This window comes from Salvelinus sp. IW2-2015, unplaced genomic scaffold, assembly GCF_002910315.2.
Source record: "Salvelinus sp. IW2-2015 unplaced genomic scaffold, ASM291031v2 Un_scaffold8531, whole genome shotgun sequence".
NCBI lineage: Eukaryota > Metazoa > Chordata > Actinopteri > Salmoniformes > Salmonidae > Salvelinus > Salvelinus sp. IW2-2015.
In genome coordinates, this window is record NW_019949790.1 from 7,745 (window position 1) to 16,692 (window position 8,948).

The window sequence follows — 8,948 nt, forward strand, 5'->3', positions numbered from 1 at the left end:
AAAGAGGAGATCAGCACTCCGCGTAATCGAATCTGAGGAAAAGTGTTTACAATCAGAGTAACGCAGCTCTGCTCTACCAGGTAGCAGAGGATCACAAACAAGCATCCCTAAGGTTGACTTTCTCATAGAAAGGATAGGAGCGAGTACGACTGCTAAACATGCTGCAATGCTTTCCAATCATTTTGACAAGTTCGAAATACAATCAAACTAAGCTTCAAAAATGCCTGTAATTTAAGACAAGAATCTTATTTTGGACTATATTCGATCTGTAACTATGTTGCTCTGTAGTTGCGCATCCAGTGTGCCAATCAGTTGCAGGTCTATCATCTATAGCAGCGCTCTCAAGGGAATACCATAAAGGCCACGTCAATGATGTCAGCAGGGTCCTTGAGGCTTGAATGGACGACTCACACTGCACTCCGACTCTTCACTCAGTTGTTCTAAAAAAGAGCACGAGCTGGTACAGTGTCTCGCTTGGGAGGGAAAGAGACGGCAGTATGTCCTGGAATTTTGGAATAGCCCGGTGGTGCACAGCAAGTGCATTCTTGCGGAGTGAAAAGGACACGTTTTCCTCAAGATAGGAGAAATGGGAGATGTAGGGATCCGTTCTGGAGGTGGTTTTCCAATACTATCTTTCTAGTTTCCCACATCCGCCGGCTGGCACTTCCTCTCTCGCAGAGAGAGGTTTACCACCTGAAAAGAACACCACAAGACACATCATTGCGAACCTCTTCTCCTCTCAGAGTTTGCATAGTTAGTTCAAACATCTACAACTGGAAGTATTTATGTAATTCATCTGAGATGTTACCTAATGGTGGCTGAATCTTCACGTTCTAACTGGTTCTGAGACGATGTCAAGTAGGCAGGCATTTCAGATGTTGGCGCTTGAGTTTTGCAGCTCGTCAATAAGTGGTAGATGTGGTGTTTGGTAGGTTGAACGGTGGTCTAGTAGTTTGTGTTTGGTAGCGCCTCGTTTCTGCTGCTTGTTTGCGGCTGTTTGGCAGCTGAGCTTAGAGAGTCTTCATTAGGGAGCTCTGCATCTCACGTTGTATATATGTGCCTCCTTCTGCGCTGTCTACGCTCTGCAGCCAATCAGAGTGCTCCTGATGGTGGGACGGAATGGTCAGTGGGAAGATAATGTGATTCTCACAGGCACGGTGGGATGTTTTTTTATTATGCCATAATGCAAAGAGGTCGGCCACAGTGTCCTGGGAAACTCTGTCTATGCCATGAGTACAAGACAATCATGTTCCGATTAAGTTTTGGATACAAATCAAAATGCAAATTGACGTATGCTAGGATCCACAAGTCTTTTGCTCCTAGCCAACTATATGTGCGTAGATTACAAATATTATGTGTGTACTATGTCTCCGATGGCCTTTTTACAGTAAGTTGGTATGTCAAGAATCAAATAGATACCTAGGCAATCTTATTTGCTGATATTAATTGGAACGTTTGGTCCGCTGACGTTGAGATACATAATCAACTTTCCTGCGTATCCATATATGGGGTAATTTGTCAAACTTTTCTCTTCATAGTAATAGTAACACATAGACTTAATTTTAGAGTTTCTTTATTAATAGATCTTGTCAAAATAATTGTGCATTCCTTAAAGTGTTTTCAAATGGAGTTATACTGGATCAGATAGTTTGGGCTGTAGGCAGTGGCTGGAGAAAGACCAAAATTGTCTACTTGAGTAAAGTAAAATACATTAATAGACAATGACTCAAGTGAAGTTCAGTAAATACTACTTGAGTAAAGTCTAAAGTATTTGATTTAAAATTTACATTTAAGTATAAAGTAAATGTAATTAAAAAATATATCTTACATATCAAAAGTAAAGAAAGTATATAAATAATTTCAAAATCTCTATATTAGGCAAATCGCAGACGCGCGGATTTTCTTGTTTTTAAATGTTACAGAAAGTCAGGGGGACACCGCAAACTCAGATATAATTTAGCAAAGGGAGGCATTTGTGCTTTAGTTTGTGTCCTCCAGATAAGGCAGATAGGGATGACGCCAGATTAGAGGCAGTAGGGATGACCGCCTAGATCAGGAGGCAGTAAGGGATGACGCCAGATCAGAAGGCGTAGGGATGACAGGGATGTTTCTGATATAGTGCGTGAAATTGACAATTTTCCTGTCCTGTTAAGATTCAATGTAACGAGTAGTTTTGGTGTAGGGAAATGTTGGAGTAAAAAGTAATTTTATGTTTCTTTAGAAATGTAGTGAGTAAAAGTAAAAGTTGTTCAAAATATAAATAGGTATATAAGTAAGATAACACCAAAAACTACTTAAGTCAAATACTTTAAAGTACTACTTAAGTATTTACAGCACTGCCATGTTAGGTACTAGACTGCCGTTATAAACAATTCCCTCCTTTGCTTGCTGTGGCATCGGGCACAGCCAGTGGGACTTTGTGATGGCAGAACCATTCTATGTGTTGTCAGGGCCTCAGCAGACGCATGCATGCGAAGTGTGGGAAGCCGTGTGTCCTTTGGCCTCCAGCTCAGGAAGAGGAGGGCGTGGTGACTGGGGCACGCTCAGCATTGTGCAGGGAGCCGCTGTGCGTACGAGCTCAAGAGGGGAAGTTTTCTGCCTGGGGCTTCTATGAAACTGAGGGCTGTAGACAGACGAAGATATCATCACCTAGAGTTGTTCGGCACTTAGATGGAGTCAGCATTACTGAGGTAATTGCTAGAGACCAGATCAGTGGTGAATGACTCGCAATCTGATTGATACTATTCTCAAGAGACTGTCAGTAAAAAACTTTAATAAAAATTAAAATACATTTTAGTAGCAACAAGCATTTTCGCATAATGTGCTGTAATCCTATACAATTTTAGAGACTGTATCTCACACGTGTAAATTGTATATGAGAGTGTCTCTGTTAGTGTCATTGATCCAACTCGGCAGCAGATTCTAGGGGTCACCACTTTCCAGATTCACACAGTGCTTGTGAGTCGACTCTCATCACCCACCCCTCCACCTGTTCCTGAGACGTGACCATTTTCCCCAGCATAAGAACGCTGAGCAGTTGGCAGCTCACACTCTCTCATTGTCCTCCCAAGCTCTCCATTGGCTACACACTGTGAGAAACTCCAACAAGCCAGCCCACACATTCATATGCAGATTTGGGACTATATATGGAGAGTAGGGATCAGATTCTCTCTACACAGACTTACGCACAGAGATCCAGTCATGGTACATCAATCACTTCAACTATGATCTACTCTAAGGAGCACCTGACTCTGACAAACAAGGTAAATTGAAGATCAAATTCAATGAACATTGATTCAGTTGTATATTGGTGATTGTTTATTTGATTCAATAATGTCACACACCAGAATAATCGTATTAATGATTCCTCTTTCTGTTCTTGCAGCTAAGAAGGCCAGTGGTGGAGAAGTTATGCAGAGATCGTATCAACAAAGCATTGGAGGCGCTCAATCTCTCCTGGTTCAGAGATCCTCAACAGCAGCCGACTCCAAGCTGGCAAAGCGATATCCTGGAGATGACCGCTTGTGCTTCCTGCAATGACAGACAGAACTCAGCCGTGAGTCCTCCTCCTGCTCAGCACCTGTCAATCAGGGTTACTCCAGGTGTGTCCAAGAGATTGTTCACTTCCTGTCTAAAGATGAGCTGAAGACACAGTCCCAGAGAAGCCTGCTGAGCCACTTCCAGAGCCTGCAGCCATCTTCTGATAAGAACAGGAGGGAGAGTGACCGTCCTCAGTTGAGCTCCCCAGCCCAGCACAGCATCAGCAAAGAGAAGAGTCCAGTCAACATCGCCCTCTGGAGGCCCTGGTAGAGACCTACAGACTGGAGCTCCACTCAGACAAACACAATGGATGGACCATGTTGGTCTAAGATTCATTTCATGGACAGTAATGAGTATAAGTAAATATCTTCTTTGTTTTCTGCTTATGCAGGAGTTTTTAAAAGTCTTGCTGTGATTGAGACATTTAATTTCAGTTGTACTGAAGTTAAAACGTTTTTCCAAGAAAACAATCTGATCTTTGAAAACTACATTTTTGTAGTGTTAATTGAAATCATCATAACCTTTATGTTTTGTGAAACATGTTGCTTATGTTGATAATGTGTTTATATTCATGATCAACAATAACTTGAATGGTTCTCTATGAGAACTTTTAACCCAACATGGATGCTATATCATCAATCTGTTTGTGATTGTGTTTGAAAAATCTGTTTTTATGGTCTAAAAATTAGAGTAATTTTTTTACCTCTACATTTGTGTAGTGATATAGTCATATTGACATTGTATTGAGCATCTTCTGTGAAGCATGTATCAGTTATATATTTCATGTTGATCAACTTGAGCTACAGCATCAATGTTCCTCCAGGAGGATTATTTACCCAAACTGGGTATTATACCTGTTATCATCACTCTGTGATTAGCAGTATTTGACCTGTTTTAAGATTATACTTTATTTGTGAAACTGTCGCTCACATTATTTGAATAATGTATTTAGTGCAAATGGGAGAACAAATGTCTAATTGAAAAACCCTTGTTAATTTTGAACAATTCTGTTGTCTTTCATAAAGACAGTAACTGTGTATCCTATACTCTGATAGAGTATCATGTCTTGGAGATTCGGTCAAGTTTTTGTTGTGATGTTTAATCACGTTATTTCTCTTGAAATTTTTCCCTTAAATTAAGCTATTGATGATGTGACTCATTCAGTCATTCTGAATAAATACGAAATATGAAATATGAAATATTTTTGTCTGTTGCTTTATTCTTTTCTTGACAAAGATAATCCTCCAACATCATTAAATGGTTAAATTACTGATTTATGAAATTCCACATAGATTAAGTGGCTGATTCAAAAACAATAAAAGTAATCACCCAAGACTATACAGAATGATATTAACTGCATTGGAATGCAACACTCAATTGAATCAATACATTAATTTGTACCTCTGGGTGCTTCATTCAAAATCTACAGAGTAATATCAATGTTAAGAGACATTTCTAGTCATACATGATTACTTTACAGTAATTGTTTTTATATAAAACATAACAGTCATATCATATCTTGTTGTAGTAAAGGTGTAATGAACTATAGAGATGTAAGTGATCATCATTCTGACTTCCTTAGGAGACATGACTTATATATTTTTTATTGATGCACCTGTTTCAAATWAATGTATTTTCAGTGTTTCAGGATATATTTAATTATTTTAGTTTAGTCATAATATATCACTGATTCCAGGTGTTGGGCAAAAACTAGCACTGTCATCTTAGTGCTTTAAACATTAAGAGCAGCTGTGCGCCTCAAACTCAATAGCTAATATGATGTGTAATAAGACACACTTCTATTGTTCCTCCATTGAAAGCAGTGAATGGAGAGAATGTGGGAAACCGAGGAGAACTCACTCACGGGACAATAGACTGGGACCTCTACCCTGGACTGTCAGAGGNAATATGATGTGTAATAAGACACACTTCTATTGTTCCTCCATTGAAAGCAGTGAATGGAGAGAATGTGGGAAACCGAGGAGAACTCACTCACGGGACAATAGACTGGGACCTCTACCCTGGACTGTCAGAGGCTAGAGTGGGGGTCTGGGTCTCTATGGGGGAATCAATGGATATATTTCTGATAATCYCACAACATTTAATGTTTACTATTTGGGTCTTGAATTTAGAAATCTGCTAAAAAATGTGTCTAAAAAATGTTCAAGAATTTTTTTTTTGCATTTTGAAAGCACTTTTAGGCAGTACCAGCCCCTTCTTCAAGATTAATGCAATTAGTTATGTTTTTATTCTGGTTTTTTGTGGGGCATGGTTGAAAACATTATATTTATTTGTATAAACATACATTTACAGCTTGAATTGACTCTCTGTAACAGTGAGTCTTTATCTGTTGCTTAAGAAATATCTCTGTATTGAGCTTCACCCCCAAGGGCTTGATAGGAACTGCTTGTGTAGAGATGAATTAGCATTTAACAAGGCACAGTTGTATTGTTTAGTGGAAGCTCTCTCAATGGGAAAAGTGTGGGAAAGCTCTGGAGAGCAGAGTCACAGTTTAGTGTCCTCATCAGTCCCACCAGCACCTGTGAGTCTCTATGGTGAATAGGCACACTTCTATTGTTCAGTGGATAGAATGGTGGGAGGGAAATACAATAATTATTAAATAAAGCAAATTCTAATTTATTTAACCAAAGTTATGATAGGCTTTTTCTATCATGATGATGGACTTGGTTTTATTCAGTAAATTTATGTAGTTCAGTGATTTGTATGATAAACAATGAACAGCTCTCAATTCTAATTATGCACACAAAAGTTAACCCTTTGTCGATTTATAATGAAACAAATCACAGACAATAATTTTCAACAGAGTACTCAAAATCATGTGTTTTATACCATTAAAGGATGAATATATATTTTTAAAGGTGTATCTTGTTAGTATAATCTTGCCAGTGCTGATCTTTCCCTCCAAAATCCAGAAGGTCTGTGATGTCAGCCTCAGTCTTTAGTACAACACAGAGCCAATAGCCGTCACTAATGGTCCACTGAGCAGCTTTTGTAATGCATTGATCACAGCACACAGGACTCAGTGTGGGAAACTCAGATCAGCTCTCTACTCACACTGACCAGTAGCCTCAAGACAGAGGACACATCTGCTACGTTTGAACTCCAGAATGCTTGACCTTATAACTRCTAATACKGAGTTMAGAGAACCCTTGCTATTGATACTGATGACCCCTAAAATACTGAAAAYCAAGGTATACATTATCCTGGTATCTATCCACTCACCTGTTAATKTTGAYTMAAATSTTATATWTTCCWAAACMTTCTGACTSAMTGAAAATAYARAYATGTATGAATTTAAACAGGAATTAAAATTGTGAWAYATTGTCAYATATYATCATATTGTTAAATGTAACTACCGGTATGTGCAAAGTAAAACCATATTGTAGAGTCATTCATTAATATCAGAGGTCATATCCATGGAGAGAATAAAATGTTTCTAAGTCAGTGATGAAGCGTGGATMCAGAACACTACATTCAACAATGTCCTTATAGGTGGAGATTAACAACACTGTACATTTAATTAGAGAAGCTGTGTCAGTCTCACACGTGTAAGTTGTRATGATRAACGTGCGCTCTGTTAGTGTCATTGATGCCAACATCAGGCAGCAGTCTGGGGGTCACCACTTTCCCAGATTCACACAGCGCACCGTCAGTCACTCTCCATCACCCCCCCACCCCTCCACCTGTTCCCCTGAGACGTGACCATTGTCCCCCAGCAATAAGAACGCTGGGCATGTGGCAGCTCCACACTCTTCATTGTCCTCCCAAGCTCTCCCATTGGCTACAGACTGTGAGAAACTCCAACAAGCCCAAGACCCACACATTCATATGCAGATTTGTGACTATATATAGGAGAGATGAAGCCAGTAGAGATCAGATTCTCTCTACACAGAGAATTCTACAGCACAGAGATCCAGTCATGGCACCTACAATCACTTCAACTATGATCTACTCTAAGGAGCACCTGACTCTGACAAACAAGGTAAATTGAAGATTCAAATTCAATGACATTTATTCAATTGTATTGATTGATTGTTAATCTGTTTCAATAATGTCACACACCAGAATAAGGTTATTAATGCCTCTCCTTGTCTCTTCTTGCAGCTAWGAAAGCCAGTGGTGGAGAAGTTATGCAGAGATCGTATCAACAACAGCATTGAGCAGCTCAAGTCTCTCCTGGTTCCAGAGATCCTCAACCAGCAGCCCGACTCCAAGCTGGAAAAAGCCAACATCCTAGAGATGACAGTTTGCTTCCTAAGATGACAGCAACAGAACCAGCCAGTGAGCTCCTCCTCCTGCTCAGCACCTGTCAATCAGGGATTCTCCAGGTGTGTCCATGAGATTGTTCACTTCCTGTCTAAAGGTGAGCAGAAGTCACAGTCCCAGAGAAGCCTGCTGAGCCACTTCCAGAGCCTGAAGCCATCCTCTGATAAGAACAAGAGGGAGATTGACCATCCTCAGCTGAGCTCCCCAGCCTTGCACAGCATCAGCCAAGACAAGAGTCCAGTCAACATCGCTCTCTAGAGGCCCTGGTAGAGACCTACAGACTGGAGCTCCACTCAGACAAACACAATGGATGGACCATGTTGGTCTAAGATTCATTTCATGGACAGTAATGCTGTACTTTTTACTTTTTATTCATATTTTTGACACATTTTCATTTACTCAACTACCATTCCTAAGACAATATGTACTTTTACCTCCGTACATTTTCTCCTGGCACCCAAAAGTACTCGTAAACAATTTCGAATGCTCAGGCAGGACATAATATCGTCCAATTGTCACTACTTCCACCGAAGTCGGTTCCTCTCCTTGGTTCGGAGCGGTGGCTCGTGCGTCGACGGTCGACGGTCCTTCTAGCCATCGCCGATCCCTTTTCATTTTCCATTGTTTTTGTTTTTGTTTTCCCACACACCTTGGTTTTATCATTCACACCTTCACTGGTCCTGTCTTTAACCCTCTGTTTTCCCCTGTCTTGTGTGTGATTGTTTATTCGTTCAGGTCGGTACGTTTCGCCGGCAGGTTTTGTCCGTGGTGGCTGTTTTTCATCCGTGTTTTGTGGCAACGTTATTGTTCGCACATTGTACTTTACTTGTGTTATTTTCTTGAGTAAAGCGCATTGTTCACGTCCCTTTGCTCTCCTGCTCTGAACTGCATGCACCAGCTACACCCACGCGCCTGACACCATCTCACGCACTTATATATAACACATTTGTCATCCTACAGCCTCTGATTGGCGGACTCATTAAACACCAAATATGTGTTTGTAATATAGTGGTGGAGTGTGCTTTGTCTGTCAATAATTTAAAAAACCAAGAACATGTTACCTTCGGTTTGCTTAATTATACAGGGAATTGGGGGGTTGATGTATATGAATTTACTTATGA

The 8,948-nt window shown here is 40.2% G+C and overlaps 2 pseudogenes; both read left to right on the plus strand.

Moving 5' to 3' along the window:
* Positions 1 to 3,146: 3,146 nt before the first annotated feature.
* On the plus strand, positions 3,147 to 4,739 carry LOC112079577 (transcription factor HES-5-like; annotated as a pseudogene).
* A 2,679-nt stretch (positions 4,740 to 7,418) lies between these two features.
* LOC112079576 (transcription factor HES-5-like) lies at positions 7,419 to 8,172 on the plus strand (annotated as a pseudogene).
* The last annotated feature ends 776 nt before the right edge of the window (positions 8,173 to 8,948 follow it).